The 26,550-nt window shown below is 41.5% G+C and overlaps 1 long non-coding RNA gene across 1 annotated transcript in view; it reads left to right on the forward strand.

Annotated features, from left to right (window-relative positions):
* Positions 1 to 26,550, forward strand: part of LOC141278902 (uncharacterized) — a 427,812-nt gene that overhangs the window by 391,116 nt on the left and 10,146 nt on the right. The gene's annotated exons all lie outside the window — the stretch shown is intronic.

A 26,550-nucleotide genomic window follows, 5' to 3' on the forward strand; every position in this document is an offset into this window, starting at 1 on the left:
CCTGCCAAGTATAAGAATAACAAGAACAAGAATAAATGCCCATTGCTGAGCATCTGCTGTGGGTCCAAATTAGACTGGCTACTTACTGCTAATCCTTCCACCAGTCCCAAATGTTAGGTATGCTTATTCCCATTTTACAGAAAAGTTTACATCCCAGCCCAGGGTCACATAACTAGCCACATGTGGAGGCAGGATTTTGATATGTATTTTTCTGACCACAAAACCTCAGTCTACTCTGGACATTACTGGCCTCCTGGGCCCTGCAAACACATACTATTGTGTTGACTTGAAATAAATAGGTCCAAAATAGCTTAGTTCTATCTTACATTGAGTCTCCCTTTCTGAAGAAGCGAGTCTCTCACCACCTCTCTCTTTCTAATGAATTAAGCCCCCTTGAGAGTGACATGTGTCTGAATTTGGCCAGTGCATTTAACTCTGTCCCTTGAACCCCTGGCAGCTTTGGCAGAGGCTGATATAGAGAATGGCCAGTTCCTTCATCCCTGGTCTTGCCTGCCTCCCCTCCCTACTGCCCAAGAGCTCTACCCTTAAAATACCAACACCTAAAAAAGCTGATGAACGTTATATTCATTACTTATGCATGTCATTGTGTCCTAAGCACTGTGCTATAGTTTGTGGGGGACAAAACAAATCCAGCACAGATCCTGGCCACCAGGAGCTACTATCTGTTAGAGGTGGTTGAGTAGTATAGATTTAAACCACTTGTAATAGGAATTGTAATGGTAAGCACCTATATAGCTCTTCCCAGGGGAAGGGCACTTTAAGAAAGTTATTGCACTTCGTCCTCACAATAGCCCGGTGAAGTAGATTCTGTTATCCTATTTTACAAATAATGAAACGGCAACAGATAGGTTAAGATTATGAGCCCAGGCAGTCTGGCTCCAGATCTGAGCTCTTAAACACTACTCGGTTTAAAGATGCCACATGGGTTGCAGGAGAAACACAGGTCACGGGAACTGAGAGGAGAGAGAAATGTCACTTGGCTGCATAAAGCCAGGAAGGCTTCCTGCAGGAGGTAGCACTTGAGCTAAACCATGAAGGATGGGTAATATCGGGCCATAAGGGATGAGTACGCAGGAAGGGAATTTCAGAGGGAGAGAACAGCAAGCAGCTGGTTGTTCGAAGGCTCTTGTTGCTGAGGCCTCAACTGCCTCCTGTCTGAGCTGTGACATGAGTCATCAGCCCAGCCCTGCATGCCTGCAGTGTGCAAGACTGGGTGATCCTTTTGTCCATCAGTCTAAATATGTCTTTGGAAAGATACCTTTATCCCCCTTTTGCACGACTCCTGGTTTCTCTCCTGGTTTATGTCTATCTCTGGGATGTACAGTCCTTCCTTTAAGAATGTCAGTGCAAAAGAACCTTGAGTGAGGATTTGACCCAGGCAGGAGAGCAGCTATTCACCACGTCAGATGAGTGGATTCGCTGCCCAGCCTAGGGAAATACTTTTGGTGTTTCTCCACCCCAAGGGGGACAGATGGCAGCAGGCTATTTAACCTCTATGCATTTCCTGAATGTGACATGTCTGCTCATCTTGTTGTTGGCCGAACTGAGAGGGACACCACACTGAGAAGGTTGGGAAGAAACCTGAGCGTGGAATCCTCATTCCCGACACCCTTCGCCATGCCCCGTCTGCGCCAAGAAAATGGTCATGGTAATGATGAATTTGTACCCTGTGCCTCCCACTGAGGGTGCAGCTCGGAGAGAAACTTGGGGGTGAGCCTACTCCCCACCACACTGAGCAATGCCTCTGACCACAGCCCAGACTGCTACGGAGGTTCCTAGGTTTTCTTAATCCTCTAACTTTAAATCCTTCCTTTTCAAATACAAACTCATTGACCATTCAGCATCACCCTGAGTGAACTTTTTATTCACATCATCTGACTTCTCCTCTCCAGCTGTGTCATCATGGGTAGCCTCTGCTAATTGTAGCCATTATGGTTTCTCGTTGTTTCTGGTTTTTGCTGAGTTACTTGCCTGCTCCTGACATTAGACATGTACCGATCTCCTCTATTTCCTAAGTCTGAACTCCAGCTTTACTGTTTATATTCATTGTGTTCCAAAATAATTAGCCACTTGCCTTGGCGGATGAGTTTTGAAGGTGACTTTTCTAAAGAGATACTTCTAGAATCCTCAAAACAGGAAGACTCAAAGTCCTTTAACGTCATCAGTGGATTTTTACTCCTGTTGGGGGGTGGGGCAGGGCGTGCACGTGTTTCACCTTCTGTATGCCATTTCTTTTGTATCTCCCAGTGGTTAAGGAAAGACCTGGTACATGAGTAGCCTCCCCCTGAAAGCTCTGGGCATCCATCGCAGGCACACAGACAGAAGATGTTCTCAGGGTTCTGAGGTGAACAGTGCCCTTGCTTCTGTGGAGGCGTGATGAATGGAGCAGATGTTCTCAATAACTCCTGATGTGAACAGAAAGAGAAAACTGACTGGATGAAAAAAGAGGGGGTGAGAGATATCCTGTAACACATTATTCCCCTAGGAGAATACCACATGCAAAACTTCTCCAATAGTTTTGAAGAGTCAACTTACTGAAGAGCTCCATAAGGTGGTATGAAATCATCATTCCTTACCCTGGACGATTTATGTTCCCATAACTTGTGTTAGTTCAGGTGTGTTTTTCCCTCCGGTAAGATCTTCACCTTTCACTTGCCTTGTTATATTTATAAGGTTGCTCTTATGTATCTTGTTCCTAAAGCCTCCTAAGCCATTTTCCCCCAATGCACCGGACTCTAGGCAAAGAGCATCTTTGAACTCCTGGTAGTGTCACCGGATATTTGTCTGTGCGCTCGTTGAATTCCTGTGCAGCTTTGAATTCCCTTTCCAGAGAAGCAAGGCTTTATGGCTCTTGCAGATTCGCTTAATCTTTTGCAGCGCATGAATGATCCCTTCATTCTAAAGGCCCCATGGTTGATTTGGTAATTTCTATAGATCTGTCTCTCATGGGTTTGCTTTTGTCTGCTCCTTCCTTTTCTGTTACTTCATTATTTCCTGAGATTTTACTCCACCCTATTTACCATCCCCAATTCAGGCCACTCCTTCTTATTCTCCTTAACTTTAGAGCTTTTTCACAGCTCAGCCTCCAAGAGCCCAGGGTTTCATCTCTACATTCTGCCCATCATTCCCCCTCCTGTTAACTGAAGCGTAGACTAGGAATTACGTGCTTCCATACTCCATTGGTCATTTGTACCTTTGGCTTTATGGAAGACCTCATTCCATGAGATCTGTGGTGTCCTAAAAGATGGAGAGCGGAGTTGCCGGTCCCTGGCTGGAGTGAGAACTTGTCTGCTTTAAGTTCTTCATGTTCATGAGTTTGGTTGGAAAAATGTGTCTTTTAGAATTCTGTGCAGGAAGACATTTTGTGTATGTGTGTGTTTTTTTAAATTATATGAACAACTCTGTATTTTGATAATAGCGTACTGGTTTTTTTTTTTAATATTTCAGGGTGGTTTTATCTCAAAGGCTGTGAGTTTTAATCATATTTAGAATTTGTATTTAACCTATATTTTTTGTTTAAAAACTGCAGCTTTAGGGAGGAGATATGGGGATATATGTTTTTGTATAGCTGATTCACTTTGTTATACAGCAGAAACTAACATACCATTGTAAAGCAATTATACTCCAATAAAGATGTTAAAAAATAAAAAAATAGAAAAGTAAAGGACCAGATGGTAAAGAAAAAAAACCATACTGCAGCTTTTAAATCCACGATTTTGATTCAGATTTAAATATAATCAGTTAAGCTAATACATTTTGCCAGCTCCGGGCTTATAAAACACTCAGGAAAAAGAACAATTCAAGATATCTTTTGAGCCCCTGTGTTCAAAACAGTTTGCTGATTGAGTGTTGCAAACTTTAACCAGAGTATCAAAGAGAAAAGAAACAACTGTATGAGAAGTTCTAAACATCTCAAACCTCCATATTTCCAGTCTTTTCACCTCCCAGTTCATCTTTTTTTTATTGCTGCTATAATGGTCTTTCTGAAATATAATCCGAATCAAGTAGCTTCCCTGATCAGAAGTCATATCAGTACGTTCATTTAATTTCATAAATGAAGTCCAAATTCCAAGAATTGACAATGCAAAATCTCTACAGTGTGGTTTCAACTTCCCTTATCCTCATATTTTTACCATTTCCTTCCTCCCTCTCTTCCTCTCCCCATCTCTGCCTTCCCATCTCTCGCCCTTTCTCCCTTCCTTCCAGGATATTAAACATCCCCAATATACCAAAGTCTTGAGACACAAAGGGGAATGAGTCATCCCTCAAAGACCCCCAGCCTCCATTCTTCTGCAGAGGTTCACAGTACCTTCTACATACTCTGTACCTATTGTCTTTGCTCCACCATGTTCCCACCACTCATTCCATCCCACCTTTCCGTCACCTCAAATGCCATCTCCACTACCATCTCTCCCCATCTAGACTCTCTCAATCCAAACTCCTCTCCTTCCTTAATGCCTCACAACCTAGGGTGTCCACCTTCTATGTGCTTCCTGTGGTATATTTTTCCTTCATTAAATTTTTTTCTGATCATGAAAGCAATACATGCTCATTCTATAAGACTTTGAGAATAGAGGTAAGTTTAAAAGGAAAACATGATACATGGTCTAGTGTACAAGGCATTCACTGAGAATCTGGATGTCCAGATTCTAGTCCTATCTCTGCCCTTTAGGAGGTGAGGGACATTGAGCATGGCGTTTATCCACTTTAGGCCTTATATTTTTCTCCTCTAAAAGATGGGAACTGAGCTCCTGATCTGTAAGGACTATTCTGGTCGCAGAACTCAATGCCTAATTTACTTGTCTATAAGTGTATACTGTGCATCTTGGCTCCTCTGTGGGGAAGTGATGTGCTCTTCATTGCCACACCTTGTACTTGGCCCAGAGTGCATCTTCCCGCCATCTTGGAAGAACAAAGGCATGCTTTGAGAGTCTCATAATCTTATCCACAAAAGACTCAACTTTTCATAATTTTCAGCCATTATATCAGATGTACCTAGCTTACTTAATGGTGAAACATGCTGGACTTGAATTTTATTATTAGGTTCAGGGTTTATTATCCTGTGTCTTTCTGTACTTTCTTGCTTTCCTTTTATCCCCTTCTAACTTCAAATGATAGCACCAAGCAAAACATTAAAATTCTATCCGCTCAAACAACACCATAAACATTATTTAAAATGATTTTGTTCAAAATCATTGCAAACCCATGTGACGCATGAGTCTATATTTAATGCTCTCCTCTCTTCTGAAATTTGAGAAGTTTTTTTTTTTTTCAGTCTAGAACTCTGTGATTTGGAGAATTGGAAAAAAAACTCTGAGAGTAGCAACTTTATCATAAGATTCATGCCAACAGTAACTGGATAAGGGTGTAGGTTTATAAATCCCTATAATTCTTTAGAGTTTCTACATATTTTGAGGGGGAAGTTTTTCCATAACATTATCTCTTCTTTCCTAAATGTGATATCCAGGAAGCCCTTCATTTATGTTTGCTACATAATTACCCTTCAAAGTAGTTCCTGAGTCTTATATAAGCAACCAATAGATACTTTGTTTCCTCTGTGCTTTCCTGTGTAGGGGGTGGGGTGGGATGAAGGCTTGTCCTGGGACTGCCACTTGTCTGGGTGAAGGTGGGCAAATGGCAACCTCCCTGTGCCTCAGTTTCCATCTCTTTTAAGTTGAATTGCCTTTCTTTCCAAATTGTGGTGAAGATCAAATAAGACGGTATGATAAAACCGTTTGAAAACTACAAAGCCCCATAGGAAGTGGCAGGGGTAATTCTCCTTTAGACCTGTCCCCAGGGTTCATGGGACACCTGTCTCATGCCCCATCTCCTGTAAAACGTCTGTTCTTTGCTAGGGATGAAGAGAGCTGAGGGATCGGTTTACTTTATATTTTGCTTTAACACTATGGTAATATTAATGTGTAAACAGAACTTTTGCATTGATATATCAATTACTTTCATCTATTATTTCCTATTATTGGAAGTATTTCTCTATACTCCCTAGAAATGTATTAAAACTATTTGATTATAATTCTATACTAATGGTAATTAGCACTCTTAAGAGTGTAAACATGTAGGCATCCTATATCATGAAGTCCCTCTTTAACCTGCCAGGATAATATCCTGTTATTCCAGAGGGATGAAACAAAAAAGAAGTTTGTTATCGTCAAAATGTGAGAGAGCACAAAACAAGATAGCACAGGAAATCAATTGCGTAAGTTGTGAAAAATAACCCACCCTCTTATTTGCTCTCTTATAGTATAAAAATACATCACACATAATTCCGCCCCCCAACCCCGCATCAAAATAGTCAAGCTAGTCAAAAGGAGAAACTCTGAGCGTTATATTTTTTTTCTCTCCAGTTTTATTGAGATATCATTGGCATGTAACATTGTATTAGCTTAAGGTATACAACACGATGACTTGATATATGTACCCATTACAAAATGATCGCCACAATAAGTTTAGTTAACACCCATCACCTCACATAGTTACAAATTTTATTTTTCTTGTGATGGAAACGTTTAAAATCTATTCTCTTCACAATTTTCAAACATACAATACAGTATTGTTAACTAGCGCTGAGGGTTATCTTCTGAACCGGTCTACCAATATCTTGTTAGATTATGCCACCTGCTCCCTTCTAACTATTTTTTAACCAGAACCTTCTGAGACAGAAAACTGTTTTCTGCTAATGTAGCAGATCCTTGCCGTAAATTCTGTGTTTTGAAATAGCAGTTTACTTAGGTCAAATAGCCTGATATGTTTGAGTTGCTGAATTTTTATTAGATTTTTAAATATATGTATAAGAGCTCACATAAATGTTTTTCCATAGGTATTATCCTATTCATTTTTACAGAACGGGATTCCAAAACCAAGCTCCAGGGAGGTCAAGCAATTTGCTCAAGGTTATGTAACTGTTGGAGAATTGAGTTGTAACTTGTCTCAAGCCCCAAATCCCACACTTTTTCTTCACGGCATTCCCGATCATTTTTCCTCATCTCTTAGCAGTAGCAACTTTTCTCTCATCAATTCTCCTGTAATTCTTCTTCCTGGACCATGTTGCTTCTCACTTTGAAGGATGCAATTCTATCGGTGATTTGGCGGAATCGGTCCATGTCATGCTACCTGGGCATACAGGGTGCTCTTTCACAGAAATAACAGGAGAAACAGTCTTAAAATGAGGCACAGTGGCTGTTTATTTAAACGGTCCCACTGAGGCCATTTTCACCAACTAGGTTTCAAGGTTCCCTGCTTATTTCCTTGTACAAGGAACACGTCTTTAGGAATGACGCTGTCCTTCATGACGCTTAACGGGAAACAGACAGACATTTCAAATCTCATTACCTGATCGATCCAGGCCTCCTAAGAGAGAGAGAACAAAGGCAATTTATGCGGGAGGAAAACGTGAGTCAGTTAGCTCTATGACTAAAAGATGAGAGGACGCCGAACCATAAATCCCAAGTAGACCTGTTTCTTCTCAGTTCAGAGGCTGCCTCCTGACTCACTCTGTAGTAGGAGCAAATACTTTATGGAGGGCAATTGTAACAGACCGTTCCTACTGGACACGGCAGGCGTTTTCCTTCAGCTCTTTCTTGACGATGTGATCCCAAAGTGGGTTAGAGCAGAAGACACACATAACTTTCCGGACCCTCTCATGACTCTACCATGGATGCAGGCTTCCTGGTTTCTACCTTTCCAGACAATCAAATAGCTGTGATTTTATGGGAATCAATGTGGTATCAACATGGCATCTAAAAGATAGAACAGGGCAAATATATGCAGTTCTGTGTGAGCGACTGTATCTGAATGTCAGTGAGATGAAAGGACTATGTAGTAAGCTTCAGCCGTGGGTCAGGCACTGAGCTGTGTACTTTTTTACCCATGGTCTTTCTTTTAATTGTCACAGTCACTCTCCTAAGAGGGTGGTAGAATAAAGACTAACCTAGATCTGGCTTCACTCAAACCAGAACTGAACTGCTTTACTGCTGTCTGTAACTTAGCCTCCTAATCAGCCTGAACCAGTTCCTATGTGAACCAGTTTTAAAGACAACGGATCTTCATGGAACATTTTTCACTGGCAGGTCCACTAATCTCTATTGTCTTCACATTGGCTGTCAGCAAAGGGATGGGGGTTATTTGCTCATTTCTTCTATAAACTGGAATCGTCTACGTACCTGAAATATAACGAGCCACCTGATACAACGTGGTGAGCTAGATAAAAAGAGCAGATCATTTGGAGTCAGACAGACCAGGGTTGGAATCCCAACCATACCTCATCATTGCTGTGTTGCGTTGAGCAAGTTGCTTTACTTCTCTGGGGCTCAGTTTACTTATCTGTAACATGAAGATGAGAAAACCTATCTCACTGGCTGGTTGTGGGAGTTAAATCAGACAATGTCTGGTTTGTTTGTGTGTGTGATGTGCCCTTTGTCTTTATTCCAAGTGTATGTAAATAATAATGATATTGATGAGTCTAGAAGATATCAGCCAGAATTTCAGGAATATTGGTTTTCATATTTGGGAAATGAATATAATTTTTTAAATTTCTTTTTTATTGCAGTATAGTTGAACCACAGTGTTGTGTTAATTACAGCTGTACAGCAAAGTGACTCAGTTATACATATATATACCTTTTTTTTCATATTCTTTTCCATTATGGTTTATCACAGGATACTGAATATAGTTCCCTGTGCTATACAGGACCTTGCTGTTTATCCATTCTATATATAGCAGTTTGCCTCTGCTAGTTCCAAACTCCCAATCCAACCCTCTCCCCTCCCCTCCCCCTTGGCAACCACCAGTCTGTTCTCTATGTCCCTGATTCTGTTTCTGTTTTGTAGATAGGTTCATTTGTGCCATATTTTAGATTCCATATATAAGTGATATCATATGGTATTTTTCTTTCTCTTTCTGACTTCACTTAGTATGATAATCTCTAGTCGCAAGGATAGTGTCTGGTAAGGGCACTGGAGATATTGGATGGTCAGCAAGGGGGAGAAAGCGAGAGTTGGGGAGGAGAGCTCTGTGAGCCATGGCCCATTAAGATGAGGGAAAGGGTGAGTGGTCAAGATGTTTTTGGGCATTATGACCCCTAAATAAAGACTCTGATGAGGGGAAAACACTAACTACAACTGGAGACAACAGCTTTTCCAAGATGGCCTCATTAAATGTTTAATTGGGTGAGAATATTTTGTGGGTTTCCACACACAGCCAGGAACCTCATGCAGTATTTTATTCTTTCTCTAATTGCCTTTCTCACTGTGCAGAGACACAGACTCAAGGCTTGCTGGAAAATCTACCTGCTTGCTCTGACAGAGAACACAAACTGGTGATTGTGGTTAAAGTATTTTCATGCTTTGAGGTGCCTCTTTTAGGACACCTCTCCTGCCCTCCCTGAAAGGGTGGTGGGGACAGTGAGTGAAATGATTTACTGGGAAGTAAGTGAAAGAGACTTCAGGTGATCAACAAGCTCTGCGAAGTCGGAGGTCACTAAAAGGTCAGACTGGAAGGCTGCATTCTAGAAAGCTAATATGGGGTGACCTGGGTTGTTCTTATTTCACCCCAGAGGTAATTGTTCCCCCAAATGCATTGCCTGCAATATTTCAGGTTGTCTTGATTATATACAAACTCACATATATTGCACTCTCTCCTCTGAGTGGCCCTGGCCTAGTTAAGTCCTGTGCAGAATGCAGAGAAATCACAAGATGTGGTCTCTGTTCTCGAGAACCTTATTTAGCGAAAACGAGAGGATGGAAGACTAAGAAATAATATCAGAAATAATAACTCTTCATCCTGAATATCAGTGGAATAGAGACCAAATTCTTCTGTTCTGGGTGGTGCTTATCACTGATGAAATATTCATCAAACCATCTCAAAATGGAGAGAAAATAAGAATGATATTTTAACATCAGTATAGAGGTGTGTGTTACAGAACATATATAATCTGATCATTATACTATAATTTCCGTGTTATATATATCTGTTACATAGTATGTATCTATCTTTCCTTTTTTTTTTTTTTTTTTAGATTCCATATATATGTGTTAGCATATGGTATTCGTTTTTCTCTTTCTGACTTACTTCACACGATATGACAGACTCTAGGTCCATCCACCTCACTACAAATAACTCAATTTCATTTCTTTTTATGGCTGAGTAATATTCCATTGTATATATGTGCCACATCTTCTTTATCCATTCATCTGTCGATGGACACTTAGGTTGCTTCCACGTCCTGGCTATTGTAAATAGAGCTGCAATGAACATTGTGGTGCATGACTCTTTTTGAATTATGGTTTTCTCAGGGCATATGCCCAGTAGTGGGATTGCTGGGTCAAATGGTAGTTCTATTTGTAGTTTTTTAAGGAAGCTCCATACTGTGCTCCATAGTGGCTGTATCAATTTACATTCCCACCAACAGTGCAAGAGGGTTCCCCTTTCTCCACACCCTCTCCAGCATTTATTGTTTGTAGATTTTTTGATGATGGCCACTCTGACCAGTGTGAGATGATATCTCATTGTAGTTTGGATTTGCATTTCTCTAATGATTAATGATGTTGGGCAATCTTTCATGTGTTTGTTGGCAATCTGTATATCTTCTTTGGAGAAATGTCTGTTTAGGTCTTCTGCCCATTTTTGGATTGGGTTGTTTGTTTTTTGATATTGAGCTGAATGACCTGCTTGTAAATTTTGGAGATTAATCCTTTGTCAGTTGCTTCATTTGCAAACATTTTCTCCCATTCTGAGGGTTGTCTTTTCGTCTTGTTTATGGTTTCCCTTGCCGTGCAAAAGCTTTTAAGTTTCATTAGGTCCCATTTGTTTATTTTTGTTTTTATTTCCATTTCTCTAGGAGGTAGGTCAAAAAGGATCTTGCTGTGATTTGTGTCATAGAGTGTTCTTCCTATGTTTTCCTCTAAGAGTTTTATAGTGTCTGGCCTTACATTTAGGTCTTTAATCCATTTTGAGTTCATTTTTGTGTATGGAGTTAGGGAGTGTTCTAATTTCATTCTTTTACATGTAGCTGTCCAGTTTTCCCAGCACCACTTATTGAAGAGGCTGTCTTTTCTCCACTGTATATTCTTGCCTCCTTTATCAAAGATAAGGTGACCATATGTGTGTGGGTTTCTCCCTGGGCTTTCTATCCTGTTCCATTGATCTATCTTTCTGTTTTTGTGCCAGTACCAACCTGTCTTGATTACTGTAGTTTGTAGTATAGTCTGAAGTCAGGGAGCCTGATTCCTCCAGCTCCATTTTTCTTTCTCAAGATTGCTTTGGCTATTCGGGGTCTTTTGTGTTTCCATACAAATTGTGCAATTTTTTGTTCTAGTTCTGTGAAAAATGCCAGTGGTAGTTTGATAGGGATTGCATTGAATCTGTAGATTGCTTTGGGTAGTAGAGTCATTTTCACAATGTTGATTTTTCCAATCCAAGAACATGGTATATCTCTCCATCTATTTGTATCATCTTTAATTTCTTTCATCAGTGTCTTATAATTTTCTGCATACGGGTCTTTGTCTCCTTAGGTAGGTTTATTCTTAGATATTTTATTCTTTTTGTTGCAATGGTAAATGGGAGTGTTTTCTTAATTTAACTTTTAGATTCTTCATCATTAGTGTATAGGAATGCAAGAGATTTCTGTGCATTAATTTTGTATCCTGGTACTTTACCAAATTCATTGATTAGCTCTAGTAGTTTTCTGGTAGCATCTTAAGGATACCCTATGTATAGTTTCATGTCATCTGCAAGCAGTGACAGCTTTACTTCTTCTTTTCCGATTTGTATGCCTTTTTTTTCTTTTTCTTCTCTGATTACTGTGGCTAAAACTTCCAAAACTATGTTGAATAATAGTGTTGAGAGTGGGCTACCTTGTCTTGTTCCTGATCTTATTGGAAATGGTTTCAGTTTTTCACCACTGAGGACGATGTTGGCTGTGGATTTGTCATATGTGGCCTTTATTATGTTAAGTTCCCTCTATGCCTACATTCCGCAGGGTTATTATCATAAATGGGTGTTGAATTTTGTCAAAAGCTTTCTCTGCATCTATTGAGATGATCTTATGGTTTTTCTCTTTCAATTTGTTAATATAGTGTATCACATTGATTGATTTGCATATATTGAAGAATCCTTGCATTTCTGGGATAAACTCCACTTGATCATGGTGTATGAACCTTTAAATGTGCTGTTGGATTCTGTTTGCTAGTATTCTGTTGAGGATATTTGCATCTATGTTCACCAGTGCTATTGGCCTGTAGTTTTCTTTCTTTGTGACATCTTTGTCTGGTTTTGGTATCAGGGTGAGGGTGGCCTCATAGAATGAGTTTGAGAGTGTTCCTCCCTCTGCTATATTTTGGAAGAATTTGAGAAGCATAGGTGTTAGCTCTTCTCTAAATTTTTGTTAGAATTCGCCTGTGAAGCTATCTGGTCCTGGGCTTTTGTCTGTTGGAAGATTTTTAATCACATTTTCAATTTCAGTGCTTGTGATTGGTCTGTTCATATTTTCTGTTTCTTCCTGGATCAGTCTCGGAAGGTTGTGCATTTCTAACAATTTGTCCATTTCTTCCAGGTTGTCCATTTTATTGGCCTATACTTGCTTGTAGTAATCTCTCATGATCCTTTGTATTTCTGCAGTGTCAGTTGTTACTTCCCCTTTTTCATTTCTAATTCTATTGATTTGAGTCTTCTCCCTTTTTTTACTTGATGAGTCTGGCTAATGGTTTATCAATATATCTTTGCTATCGTTTCCTTCATTTCTTTTTCATTTATTTCTGATCTGACCTTTATGATTTCTTTCCTTCTGCTAACTTTGGGGGTTTTTTGTTCTTCTTTCTCTAATTGCTGTAGGTGTGAGGTTAAATTGTTTATTTGAGATGTTTCTTATTCTTAAGGTTTCTTAGGATTGTATTGCTATAAACTTCCCTCTTAGAACTGCTTTTGCTGCATTCCATATGTTTTGGGTCATTGGGTTTTCATTGTCATTTGTTTCTAGGTATTTTTTGATTTCCTCTTTGATTTCTTCAGTGATCTCTTGGTTATTAAGTAGTGTAGTGTTTAGCTTCCATATGTTTATATTTTTTACAGATTTTTTTTCTGTAATTGATAGCTAGTCTCATAGCGTTGTGGTCGGAAATGATACTTGATATGATTTCAATTTTCTTAAATTTACCAAGGCTTGATTTGTGACCCAAGATATGATGTATCCTGGAGAATGTTCCACAAACACTTGAGAAGAATGTGTATTCTGTTGTTTTGGGATGGAATGTCCTATAAATATCACTTAAGTCCATCTTGTTTCATGTATCATTTAAAGCTTGTGTTTCCTTATTTATTTTCATTTTGGATGATCTGTCCATTGGCGAAAGTGGGGTGTTAGAGTCCCCTACTGTGAATGTGTTACTGTCGATTTCCTCTTTTATGGCTGTTACTATTTGCCTTATGTATTGAGCTGCTCCCATGTTGGGTGCATAAATATTTACAATTGTTATATCTTCTTCTTGTATTGATCCCTTGATCATTATGCAGTGTCTTTCTTTGTCTCTTGTAATAGTCTTTGTTTTAAAGGCTATTTTGTCTGATATGAGAATTGCTACTCCAGCTTTCTTTTGATTTTCATTTGCATGGAATATCTTTTTCCATCCCCTCACTTTCAGTTTGTATGTGTCCCTAGGTCTGAAGTGGGTCACCTGTAGACAGCATATATACAGGTCTTGTTTCTGTATCCATTAAGCCAGTCTATGTCTTTTGGTTGGAGCATTTAATCCATTTACGTTTAAGGTAATTATCAATATGTATGTTCCTATTACTATTTTCTTAATTGTTTTGAGCTTGTTATTGTAGGTCTTTTCCTTCCCTTGTGTTTCCTGCCTAGAGAAGTTCCTTTAGCATTTGTTGTAAAGCTGGTTTGGTGGTGCTGAATTCTCTTGGCTTTTGCTTGTCTGTAAAGGTTTTAATTTCTCCATAAAATCTGAATGAGATCCTTGCTGAGTAGAGTGAGCTTGGTTGTAAGATTTTCCCCTTCATCACTTTAAATATGTCTTGCCACTCCCTCTGGCTTGCAGAATTTCTGCTGAAAGATCAGCTGTTAACCTTATAGGGATTCCCTTGTGTGTTATTTGTTGTTTTTCCCTTGCTGCTTTTAATATGTTTTCTTTGTATTTAATTTTTGATAGTTTGATCGATATGTGTCTTGGCATGTTTCTCCTTGGATTTTTCCTGTATGGGACTCTCTGTGCTTCCTGGACTTGATTAACTATTTCCTTTCCCATAAAAGGGAAGTTTTCAACTATAATCTCTTCAAATATTTTCTCAGTCCCTTTCTTTTACTCTTCCTTTTCTGGGACCCTTATAATTCGAATTTTGGGGTGTTTAATGTTGTCCCAGAGGTCTGTGACACTGTCCTCATTCTTTTCATTCTTTTTTTTAAGTTTTGCTCTGCAGTAGTTATTTCCACTATTTTATCTTCCAGGTCACTTATCCGTTTTTCTGCCTCAGTTATTCTGCTATTGATCCCTTCTAGAGAATTTTTCATTTCATTTATTGTGTTGTTCATCACTGTTTGTTTGCTCTTTAGTTCTTTTAGGCCCCTGTTAAACGTGTCTTGTATTTTCTCCATTCTATTTCCAAGATTTTGGATCATCTTTACTATCATTATTCTGAATTCATTTTCAGGGAGACTGCCTATTTCCTCTTCATTTGTTACATCTGGTGGGTTTTTACCTTGCTCCTTCATCTGCTGTGTGTTTCTCTGTCATCTCATTTTGCTTAACTTGCTGTGTTTGGGGTCTCCTTTTCGCAGGCTGCAGGTTTGTAGTTCCCGTTGTTTTTGGTGTCTGTCCCCAGTGGCTAAGGTTTGTTCAGTGGGTTGTGTAGGTTTCCTGGTGGAGGGGACTAGTGCCTGTGTTCTGGTGGATGAGGCTGGATCTTGTCTTTCTCGTGGGGAGGTCCATGTCTGGTGGTGTGTTTTAGGGTGTTTGTGGCCTTATTATGATTTTAGGCAGCCTCTCTGCTAATGGGTGGTGTTGTGTTCCTGTCATGATAGTTGTTTGGCATAGGGTGTCCAGCACTGTAGCTTACTGGTTGTTGAGTGGAGCTGTGTCTTGGCGTTGAGATGGAGATCTCTGGGAGATTTTCACCATTTGATATGATGTGGAGCTGGGAGGTCTCTTGTGGACCAGTGTCCTGAACTTGGCTCTCGCACCTCAGAGGCACAGCCCTGATGCCTGGCTGGACCACCAAGAGCCTGTCATCCACACGGCTCAGAATAAAAGGGAGAAAAAAAAGAAAGAAAGAAGAAGATAAAATAAAGTAAAAATAAAGTTATTAAAATAAAAAATAATTTTTAAAAAGAATTTTTAAGTAATAAAAAAAGGAAAGTAGAGAGCAACCAAACCAAAAAAAACAAAAATCCACCAATGATAACAAGTGCTAAAAACTATACTAAAAAAAAGAAACAAAAAAAACGGACAGATAGAACCCTAGGACAAATGGTAAAAGCAAAGCTATACAGACAAAATCACACAAAGAAGCATACACATACACACTCACAAAAAGAGAAAAAGGGAAAAAAAAAATATATATATATATATATATATATCGTTGCTCCCAAAGTTCACCTCCTCAATGTGGGATGATTTGTTGTCTATTCAGGTATTCCACAGATGCGGGTACATCAAGTTGATTGTGGAGCTTTAATCCGCTGCTCCTGAGGCTGCTGGGAGAGATTTCCCTTTCTCTTCTTTGTTCGCACAGCTCCCGGGGTTCAGCTTTGGATTTGGCACCGCCTCTGCGTGTAGGTTGCCTGAGGGCGTCTATTCTTCGCTCAAACAGGACAGGGTTAAAGGAGCAGCTGATTCGGGGGCTCTGGCTCTCTCAGGCCGGGGGGAGGGAGGGGTACCGATGCGGGGCGAGCCTGCGGCGGCAGAGGCCAGCAGGACGTTGCAGCAGTCTTAGGCGCGCCGTGCGTTCTCCCGGGGAAGTTGTCCCTGGATCACGGGACCCTGGCCGTGGCGGGCTGCACAGGCTTCCGGGAGGGGAGGTGTGGGTAGTGACATGTGCTCGCACACAGGCTTCTTGGTGGCGGCAGCAGCAGCCTTAGCGTCTCATGCCCGTCTCTGGGGTCCGTGCTTTTAGCCACGGCTCGCGCCAGTCTCTGGAGCTCCTTTAAGCGGCGCTCTGAATCCCCTCTCCTCGCGCACCAGGAAACGAAGGGGCAAGAAAAAGTCTCTTGCCTCTTCGGCAGCTCCAAACTTTTTCCCCGGACTCCCTCTCGGCTGGCCGTGGCGCACTAGCCCCCTTCAGGCTGTGTTCACGCCGCCAACCCCAGTCCTCTCCCTGCGATCCGACCGAAGCCCGAGCCTCAGCTCCCAGCCCCGCCCACCCCAGCGGGTGAGCAGACAAGCCTCTCGGACTGGTGAGTGCCGGTCGGCCCCAATCCTCTGTGCGGGAATCTCCCCGCTTTGCCCTCGGCACCCCTGTTGCTGCGCTCTCCTCCGCGGCTCCGAAGCTTCCCCCCTCCGCCACCCGCAGTCTCCGCCTGCGAAGGGGCTCCTAAGTGTGTGGAAATCTTTCCTCCTTCCCAGCTCCCTCCCACTGGTGCAGGTCCCGTCCCTATTCTTTTGTCTCTGTTTATTCTTTTTTCTTTTGCCCTACTCAGGTACGTGGGGCGTTTCTTACCTTTTGGGAGGTCTGAGGTCTTCTGCCAGCGTTCAGTAGGTGTTCTGTAGGAGTTGTTCCACGTGTAGGTGTATTTCTGATGTATTTGTGGGGAGGAAGGTGATCTCCATGTCTTACTCTTCTGCCATCTTGAAGCTCCTCCTCTCTTTCCTTTTGGCAGTTCTTTATTTTGATCCTATTACTTGTCCTTTAGTGTTTTTCTTTTATTTTTTCTTTATTTTGTGAAATGATCGTGAGACCATAAAGCCACTGTTTCTTCCAGTTTCATACTTTGAAAAAATAAGTGTGTGGTTTGCCAAAAATTTTTTTTTTTTTTTTTTTTTAATGCTGATGGTCCCTGAGAGTCACTGGTTTGAGGCAGGAAGAGGCAGGAAGAGAAGACTTCTTAGGGGAAGGAGGAGCTTGCTGGTGAAGAGGGGGTGTGATGGGAACAGGTGGATGATACATTGAGACGGTTAGGTAAAGCCAGGTAAGGATCTTGGATTTCACATAGGAAGGAATACGGAGCCATTCATTGTCTTGAACTAGAAAGTGACATAGTGAAAACTGTATTTAGGAAGGTGAGTTTGTCATCATAAGATGTATTAGAGGAGTGTGAAGTTAGCCATTTATTTTTAAGAAAAATCACTTAGAGCAATTCCACCCAGAGTTACCAAAGAAAGTTTCAAATGCAAGATTCAAGTAAGAGGAGAAAAATCAAGGAGTGCAGTACCCAAGATAAATCCACAGATTTCCAGACTTCTCCTGCTTGTAGAGTCAGGACGTGAGAGTTGGAATCTTTCTTTTCTTAGGCTACTACTGCACCATACTGGGCAGCAGAGCAAAGTGGGCAAAAGGGCAGGCTCTTGTCTGAGTGTTCATCTTGGCCTCATCTCTTAGCAATTGTGCAAACTTGAGAAATTTAAGCTTCATTTTTCTCCTAGGAAATATGTTAAACATGCTGTTACCTACGTCATAAGACCACTGCGAAGATTAAAAGGGATAATCTAAGTGATGTGCTTCTCAGAGCGTATGGCCCAGAGCAGGCTCTGAATAAGCAAAGTTACTATTTTCATCTGTGTCTTCTTTGGCAAGATACTTTGTCTCTCTGAGACTCAGTCCACTCAGATGTGAAAGGGGGTGAATCAGAACTACCTTGAACAGTTATTGCGAGAATTAGAAGCGATGGATGTGAAAGCACTTTGAAAACTATAATTTGCTCTATGGAAGCTCAATTTTATGATGATGGTTGTTCATAATAGCTGGTATCATGTAAAAGCCATGTGTCTAGAACCTGAGCTGAAATAGCTTTTTGTACCTTTAAATGGTCTATTGGATTTACCAGGGATGGGATCACCTGTGCAATGTTCTCAGGTTGAGGGCCTGGCCCTGGGCAGTAAGTGCTGAGTTGGCCGAGGGGAGGTGTCAGGTTGATGTTAGTTGGACCCCCAGACCATGTCATGAAGGCTTTTCAGGTTAGCTGGGTGTCCAGATTCCCAGGCTGCTCTAGTGTAACCTGAAGAGGCCTGTCCTGAGCCCAATGTAGGGGTTCAATAATCCTTGTCTTCTGATGAATAATTCAGGTCATGTTCATTCCGTCAATCTGCAAACAATTCTCAAGCATTTACCACGTGCCATACCCGGTGCGAGGTGCTGTGAGTACGGAGAGATGCTACTTGGAGGTGCTTATACTCTGGGAAATAAACCAAACCACAAGCAGAGCAGCCTTGTGAGGCTTCTGGATGGTTCTGGCTCCTACACTGACCACTCTGTAGTGTAGTGGACACAGCTCAGGGCACAGTATAGGGAGCCTAGGCTCAGCCAGTTACTGTCTGTGTGTGATATTGGTTGAGGGACTTAATCACTCTGGCCCTTGGTTTCTACATCTAGACAGTGGTAACTATATACACCTCCTACACTTGTTAAAGATATCAGAAGAGAGAATCAGCATCTGGTCGAGAGTAAGCGCTCAACTGTTTTTACTGTAGGGGGAGGGTGTAACATGCACACACAGGGCAAGCGCTCTTCCAGGTGACCATACTTCCCTTCAGTTGTTGTCTATAGATGAAGAAAAGATAGGATCAGGACAAGACTTTTGGTTAGTGAAAATTAACTTCTGTTGTTTTCCATCAGTAAACTCTGGGATACATCCTTTCACATGTGTTATTTCTGTAATCCCTGAAACACCCCAAGAAGGGGAATATCATACTCCCATCCTCTAAATGAAAAAGCTGAGGCTCTGAGAATCGAAAATTTCCTGCCTAAGGAACACAGCCAATCAGAGAGGTAGGCTGGGGGTTGAACCCACGTATTTTCCTTCTTACCGTGTAATATGAAAATTACCCATAAGTTTTTTCCTCTCATTCTCAGTAAAGTCTAGATATTTGAACTTTTTATTTATTATTTGTCACTGCTAGCACTCATGCAGGCTGGATTACATATAAATTGGTCAAATGTCTTATTATTTTGACCAAAGAATATATCTGGACGGCCTTTGATTCTATAAATAATGCCATGTAAATCACTCATCTATGATTAAGACAAATTCCCTTGGGAATTTTTATATGTTTCCATAGTGATATGCCACTGTAAACAAGCACTGTGGCAGATATTGTAGTCAGTATGAGAGGGGATGAGGATAGAAATTAATATTTTTTGAACACTTACCATTTGCCATGTATGCTACATACATTCTTCCATTCAATCCTCAGAGGGTTCATTTATTCATTAAGGGGCTATTGGGTGCCTCGTCTGTTTCAAGTGTTCTGGGTGTTGAGCGGACAGAATCAAACAAAACACACATAACCCATGCCTTTGTGGAAAATAACATTCTCTTGGGAGTTATAAACAATAAATAGAATATATATGCCAGATGGAGAGAAGTTCTATGAAAAAAAAAAAAAAGCATAGAAAGGGGAGTGTTTGTAGGATAATGGGCATTTGTCCCCATCCAATAGGAAGGGTCTCACCAAGGCAGAGTCCTTGAGTAAAGACATAACAGAGATGAGGGAGTGAGCCTTGCTGACCTCTGGGGAAGAGTATTTCTGGAAGAAATAAATAGTAAGTGCAAAGGCCCTGAGGTAGGAGTATGCTGGTGTGTTTGAAGAACAACAAGGGGCAGAGTGTCTGGAGTGGAGTGAATGAGCAAGAGACAAGGAGGAGATGAGATCAAAGAGATTATAGGCGCCTGAACATATAGGGCCATGTTGACCATTGTAAAGATGTTGGCTTTTATTCTGAGTGGGATAGAAGCCACTGGAGGGTTTTAAGAAGAGTGACATGATCTGACTTGTGCTTGAAAAAGATCACTGTGTCTGCTAAGAGCATGGAGACTGTGTACAAGCCTTTTGCAATAATCCAGGTAAGACAGGATGGTTGCTTAGACTTAAGTGGCAGCTAAGAGAGAAAAAATGGTTGGATTTGTGACATATTTGACAGGTAGAGCTGATAGCATTTCCAAATGGATGGGATAAGGAGTATCAGAAAAAGAGAGGAACCAAGGATGACTCCAAGGCTTTTGGAACTGGAAGAATAGAGTTACCTTTAATGGGGACAGAGATGACACCCACACATCAAGGCTTTCCCCCACATGACCCTGCCTCCTTCCAACTGGGCAAAATCCACAAAATGATGAAATCTTCTCTCAAGTCCATAAGCAGGCATGGTGTGGATGAAAGACTCACCAAGGGCTGTGAAAAAGGACTGTCTTCCTCCCATTCAGATTAATTAGGAAGCAAATTCTTGTCGTGACATTAGAGTGCTCTAGTAAACCCAAGGCAAACTCTTGGTCAACTTGTTGATTATGGAAAATGGGGTTTTCTTGGCAATTTTTCCATATGTTTCCGCTGCTTTTTCCCTATCCAAGGGATGGACCTAGGTGCCAAATTATTTCTTCTTCTCCAAGTTATGTCTCCTTGGATAACCTCTCCGATGGGTGTGGAACCACCACAGTGGTTCTTCATGGTTGCCCTTTAGATTAAAAAGCATCAACCAGGGGAAAACGAGTAACAAAAGAATGTAACCAGTTCACTGGACTCACAAATGGATAACTTCAGTGAAATGATAAGACATGGCACTGTGGCAGGCATGGATTTCACTCAGCCTTCTATGAGGAAGACGTTTATGTGGTTAGCCGCCTCTGGGGCCCAGAGTAGCCAAGGCAAGGCGTAAACCTCCCAAACCAGATGTGTCTCTATCCCTCTGTCTGCAAACATTTTCTAATTCAGAGTTTTACAACAGACAACAAAGGGATTCAATGTGATTAAATCCTCATCCTGGATTGAGAACTATATGGCTAATTCACAGTTGACTTGGGCATACTTATATATAAGATATACCGTAAGTAACATAGTGAGTTCTGGTGTCAACTCCCAATTTTCTTTCTCCGAGTAACAAGTGAAAATATGAAGCCAGTGTAGCTAGCGTAAGTTTACTCGTGTTTGTGTATTCATTCACTCATTCATTTACTTAACATTTTAGCAACCCTTGTGTGCCAGGCATTGTGCTAAAGTCACTAGGGTGGCTTCAAGAAACTCAGGATCTATCGTGGGAAAGGTCAGAGGGGAAAGCACTTATACCTACAATATTCCAGGCATTAGGCCCTGCGGATACAGCAGTGACAAGACAGATAAGGTCCTTGCTCACATAGATCTTAACGAAAATTAAATAGGGAGACATACAAATGTGATTAGAAATATGATTATTTCAGAGAATGGTGTTATATAGACAAAAACGATGATAGTTGAATAGAGGCTGAATGGAGTAGAGGGTTGAGGTATTTTAGAAAGAGTAGTTAGGACAGGGATACAATGATGAGAAGGAAAATTAAGCCAGAAAGAAGGAACACAAATGCGAAGGCAGTTGAGGTAGGAAGGTGTGGGAAGAGAGGGGAAAGGAACAGAGAGAAGGCTAGTGTGGTTAGAGCTTAGCAAATGTGGAAACTAGTGCAGGGAAATGAGTTCAAGGACAGAGGAAGGGTCCAGACCACTGGGGCTGTACAAGTCATGATTAAGGAGTTTGGTTTTTATTCTAAGTACAATTAGAAGCTATTGGAGGGTTTTATGCAAGGGTTTTTTTTTTTTTTTTTGCGGTACACGGGCCTCTCACTGTTGTGGCCTCTCCCGTTGCGGAGCAGCAGGCTCAGCGGCCATGGCTTATGGGCGCAGCCGCTCCACGGCATGTGGGATCTTCCCGGACCGGGGCACGAACCCGTGTCCCCTGCATCGGCAGGCGGACTCTCAACCACTGCGCCACCAGGGAAGCCCTATGCAAGGGTTTTATACAACCTAATGTATGATTTAATTTAACTTTATGCAAGGCAGAGAATGGACAGCAGGGGCCAAGACGGAAACAAGGAGACAGGTAGGAGGCCATTGCAGATAAGAGAAGATGGCGACCAGGACTGGTATGTAGCAGTGGAGATAATGCGTAGTGGTCAGATTTAAGATAAATTTGGAGAGAAGAGTAAGAGAAGTGGAGTGTCCAATGACAGCCGCTAGGTTTGGGGCTGAGCCATTAACCTAGACAGGCAAGACTGGAGAAGGAGATTATGAATCAAGAGTGCTTTTAGGAACTTGTTAAGTTTGAGATGGCAATATCCAGGTGTGAAGCTCAGGGGAGAGGTCGACACAGGAGATGTAGATGTAAGAGGCAGTAAATGTACTTGGTATCTAAATGTTGTGAATGATATTGCTCAAAAATAGCTTTAGATATAGAAGAGAAGAGGGCTGAAGATTGAGCTCTGAGGCATTCCAACATGCATACTGGAGGCCGTAAGGAGCGACTTACAAAAGAAACTGAGCAGCATAAGTCAAGGGAAAAACAAAACACTGATGTTGCAAAAGCCAAGAGAAGAATGTATCTCAAAAAAAGGAAAAATGGGGGCTTTCCTGGTGGCGCAGTGGTTGAGAGTCTGCCTGCCGATGCAGGGGACACGGGTTCGTGCCCCGGTCCGGGAAGATCCCACATGCCGCGGAGCGGCTGGGCCCGTGAGCCATGGCCGCTGAGCCTGCGCGTCCGGAGCCTGTGCTCCGCAGCGGGAGAGGCCACAACAGTGAGAGGCCCGTGTACCGCAAAAAAAAAAAAAAAAAAAAAGAAAAATGGTCATTTTCTTTCAAAGGCTGCAGAGTTTAATGAACATGATAATGAGTAATTGATTGCTGGATTTGGCAAAATAGAGTTGTCTTGACCATGGCCATTTTAGTGGAGGTATGTGTAGGATATATGACAACACAACAGATAAATCATTTTGGAAATTCATTCTGAGGGAAGTAATATAGAATTTGGAATTAAAAGTTTGAAAGTAAGTTAGGCAAAGACGAGTTCTGGGGAAGAGCATTTCAGCAGAGAGCTCAGTACAATTAAAGAATCAAAGTTAGAAATATAACACTGTGTAGGGGGAGCTATAAGCAATTTGGTGGTGTTGAATCAAAAGTAGTAAGCTGGAAATGGGGGAAAATTCTCTTCGAGGGCTAGATCAGGGAGGATACCTGTAGGAACCACTGAAGAGCTTAATCACGGAAATGGCATTATCCCATCTGCATTCTCAGCAAGGTTACTCTGCAGTATGGACTGTAGCAGGCAAGATTGGAGACAAAGAAACCAAAGATGGGTTGTTGAAGTTGTATAGGTGAAAGACAATGAGGATACAAATTTGAATAGCTATTTGAGGTAGAAAAGAGAGCATATCATGGAAATATTGAGGATGGCAAATTGGCGTCTTGATTGTGGGTTAGTCAAAGTGCCCCCTAGGTTTTAGTCTTCAGTGACTGTGAATGGCAGTGCCGGCATCTGTGATGGGCAAAGCTGAAGGAGGATGTGGCTCAAACAGAGAACTGGTAAGTTCACTTTTGCACCTGTTGACATTGAGGTGCTTGTGGGACATGCTGAAGGACTTTTCCAGTACTGAATATTAATTTGGAGTTTTGTGAAGAGGTGTGGATAGGAGATACACACACACATATTCTGGAATTATTGAGAAATATACAAGATATTTAACAATTCAAAGAAATTGATAACTAGCTCTTGCTAGTTTTAGTAGCATCGTGGCAGTGTCTTGAAGAGTGAGTGGAAAGTGAGGAAGTAGAAGTTGGGTCTTTTTTTTTTTTTTTTTTTGAGGCGTTTCAGCGGTTTGGATTTAGAAGAGGAGGAGCCAGATTGGACAGTCATTAAAAGGATCTGTAAGATTGAAGAGGTAATCTCACTTTTTTTGGATGGGAAAAACTTGAAAATGTTTATTGGCTGGGGAGAAGGAATGAAAGTAATTCAGGAGGGAAGTGGGACTACTGAAAAAGTCAAGTGCAAGTTGAACTAGAGGAGGATGTACTCAGGACTCAGATGAGTGGTTGGCTGTGATCAAGAGGAAGGACAACTCAATCTTTTACATGGCAGGAGAGCAGTTGGTGTGAGTGTAGATAAGGTAGGTAGAGGGATTGAGAAGACTCTGTTTTCTAGAACTCTTGAAAGGCACAAGACCATTGCTAAGAATGAAGAAGGTGGGTGTTGGGTGGGGCACTTGAGATGAGTGGAGGTTTAAAAGAGCATCAGTGAGAAACAGAAAGGCGAGATGACCAAGAGCTGATGAGACTGATGAACCACTCTTGGGTCAATTTGGAGAGCATGAATTTGTAGAGTTCTCAGTCTGCATCGTTGCCTGCTTTTTCTAGAAGCACTAAACAATTAAAGTATAGAAGTGGAGAAAAAAATGAAAAAATACTAAATTTAAAAATACTAAATAGAAAAGAACTGAGAAAGTAGTTGATGGTCCATTATGGGACCTGGGTTGGGTAGAAAAAGATGAGAGATTAGAACACAATTGATAGAATGGGAAGATATGAATGATTTAAGGTACCAAATAGGTTGAAGGACATTTGAGATCAGAATAAGATATTGAGGGACCTGGAAGATGATTTATGTGAGAAATTGAAGCTTTATATTTCTTTATATTTCACGAGGAGGCGCATTCCACGTGATGGCAAGGTCTGAGGAATGGTCACAAAGGTGAATGACTAGGTTGAAGTGAGATGGAGTGGAGTTGAAGGCCACAGGGCTAATGGTATGAGATGCTTGATGGCTCATCCACATGGAAATTAAAGGCACTCTCATGACATAGAAATTTATGTGGGTCCAGAATCCACAATGAATGAAGGGGAGGGCCCATGAAGCCAAAAGAAGACAGTGATGGGTGAGGACAGAGGTTGTAGGGATAGGAGTTTTTACAATAGGTGAACAAAAATCTGGAAGTAGCATTGAGAAGCAAAGAAGACATCAAACCTACCTCCTGACACCAAACAAGGTGAAATGTGGAAGAATGAGCAGCTCTCATTTCCGAGGGCTAACAAGGAAAACCGTATTTTCAGCAGGGAAGATGGAAGGATTAATAGATTATAAGCTGAATATGGGAGAATTTGTTTATAATGGAGGATTCCAGAGGTCTTACTGGGAACGTTTGAAAGACAGGAGCAGTAAGACTGAAACCAGGAGAAAATCAGAGCAGGAAGGGGATGCAAATATGAGGAAGCAGAGATAACTATGGGGCTTTATATTTTTGACAGTAAGCACTGAAGGGAAGCTGATAGAATGTGCTGGCTACAAAGATTTACAGAGAACATTGGCATAAGGGAGTAGTCTTTGAGATCCGGCAATGCTGGCATTTTGGCAGTCTGCTCTAGTGACTGATGCAGGAACCACCCTTCAAGGTCAGAGACTGGGCTATGGGCCAGATGAAGCCTCCCACTGACACAGAGACAGAGGCTTTATCTGTGGGCACTGAGTTCTCTTCCCCTGGTACGGTCAGCTTTCTTCTCCTTTTCTTCCATGTGTCCCTTCCTGTTCTTCTCCCTTGCCATTCAACCACGAATTCAATCATCTCTTTATCGATCTTTGCTTAAGCCCTTGTTCAGTGCTCACTTTGGGTATAGACTTTATCAGTTGATTTCTATGTATGCATGTTACCTACGATGTATGTATTCAGATGTCTCCTCTTCACTCTTTAGCAGGTTTACCTTGTGTCTCTCTTTGAGGGGTTTTGATGCTTTCAGTAGGAAGAATAATTCCTCATTGGCACTCCGAATGAAAAACTGACACCTTCTTCATTCCCCTCATTGGCAACAACTGAAATCTGGACACTTCCTGTGTAATTCCATTTAATTTCCTCCCATGCTGTCCCACGTCCAAAGTGTTCTTGTTTTACCACTTCACACTCTCATTTGGGCTGTGCAATAATTGTTGATAACACACAAAAGGGTACATGCTCTGCTCTGTGTCTGTCTTCTCAGGTATAATTTCCACAGCCTTGGCGTCATCTAGGATGCTCTGTGTAAGTATGAATACTGTAAGAACCACCCAGAAGACCTGATAACTCTATACCTTTCTTAATAAAAGGCAAAGTGCACTTTAGAAATTCTGACTGCAGACACATTCCCCAGAACCTTGTCCTTACCATGCAGATCTGGGAGCATAACAGAGGGCAGAGGGCAAAGAGTGAACAGCCTTTGCTCTAGGATCAGAGGTTACTTTTGTATGACTTGCTCTCAAACATCATTATCTCTGATGCCCTGACCTGTCCAAATGCTGGAATTTCCATGCCCAGACCTACCACTGGGACCTACCTGGCTCAAACCACCTCTGCTTACTATTTAAGCTTAACCGGAACAGCATTCCTCCAGTCTTGCTGGTTGCTCTGGGCTCAACCTATTGCCCTGCATTTCTAAACATGGAGAAATTGGACTTTGGTGAGAGACCAAACTGGTCAAAAGGGCTTGAAACTGAATCTAGAGGGAAAGTGAGAACAAAAACAGCATGACAGATATCCCCACCTTTTGTTCTGTCCCTGCCAAACCATTACCCATTATCACAGATCTGGTCGTATCATCACCCTAT

Source organism: Tursiops truncatus, chromosome 6 (assembly GCF_011762595.2).
Source record: "Tursiops truncatus isolate mTurTru1 chromosome 6, mTurTru1.mat.Y, whole genome shotgun sequence".
NCBI lineage: Eukaryota > Metazoa > Chordata > Mammalia > Artiodactyla > Delphinidae > Tursiops > Tursiops truncatus.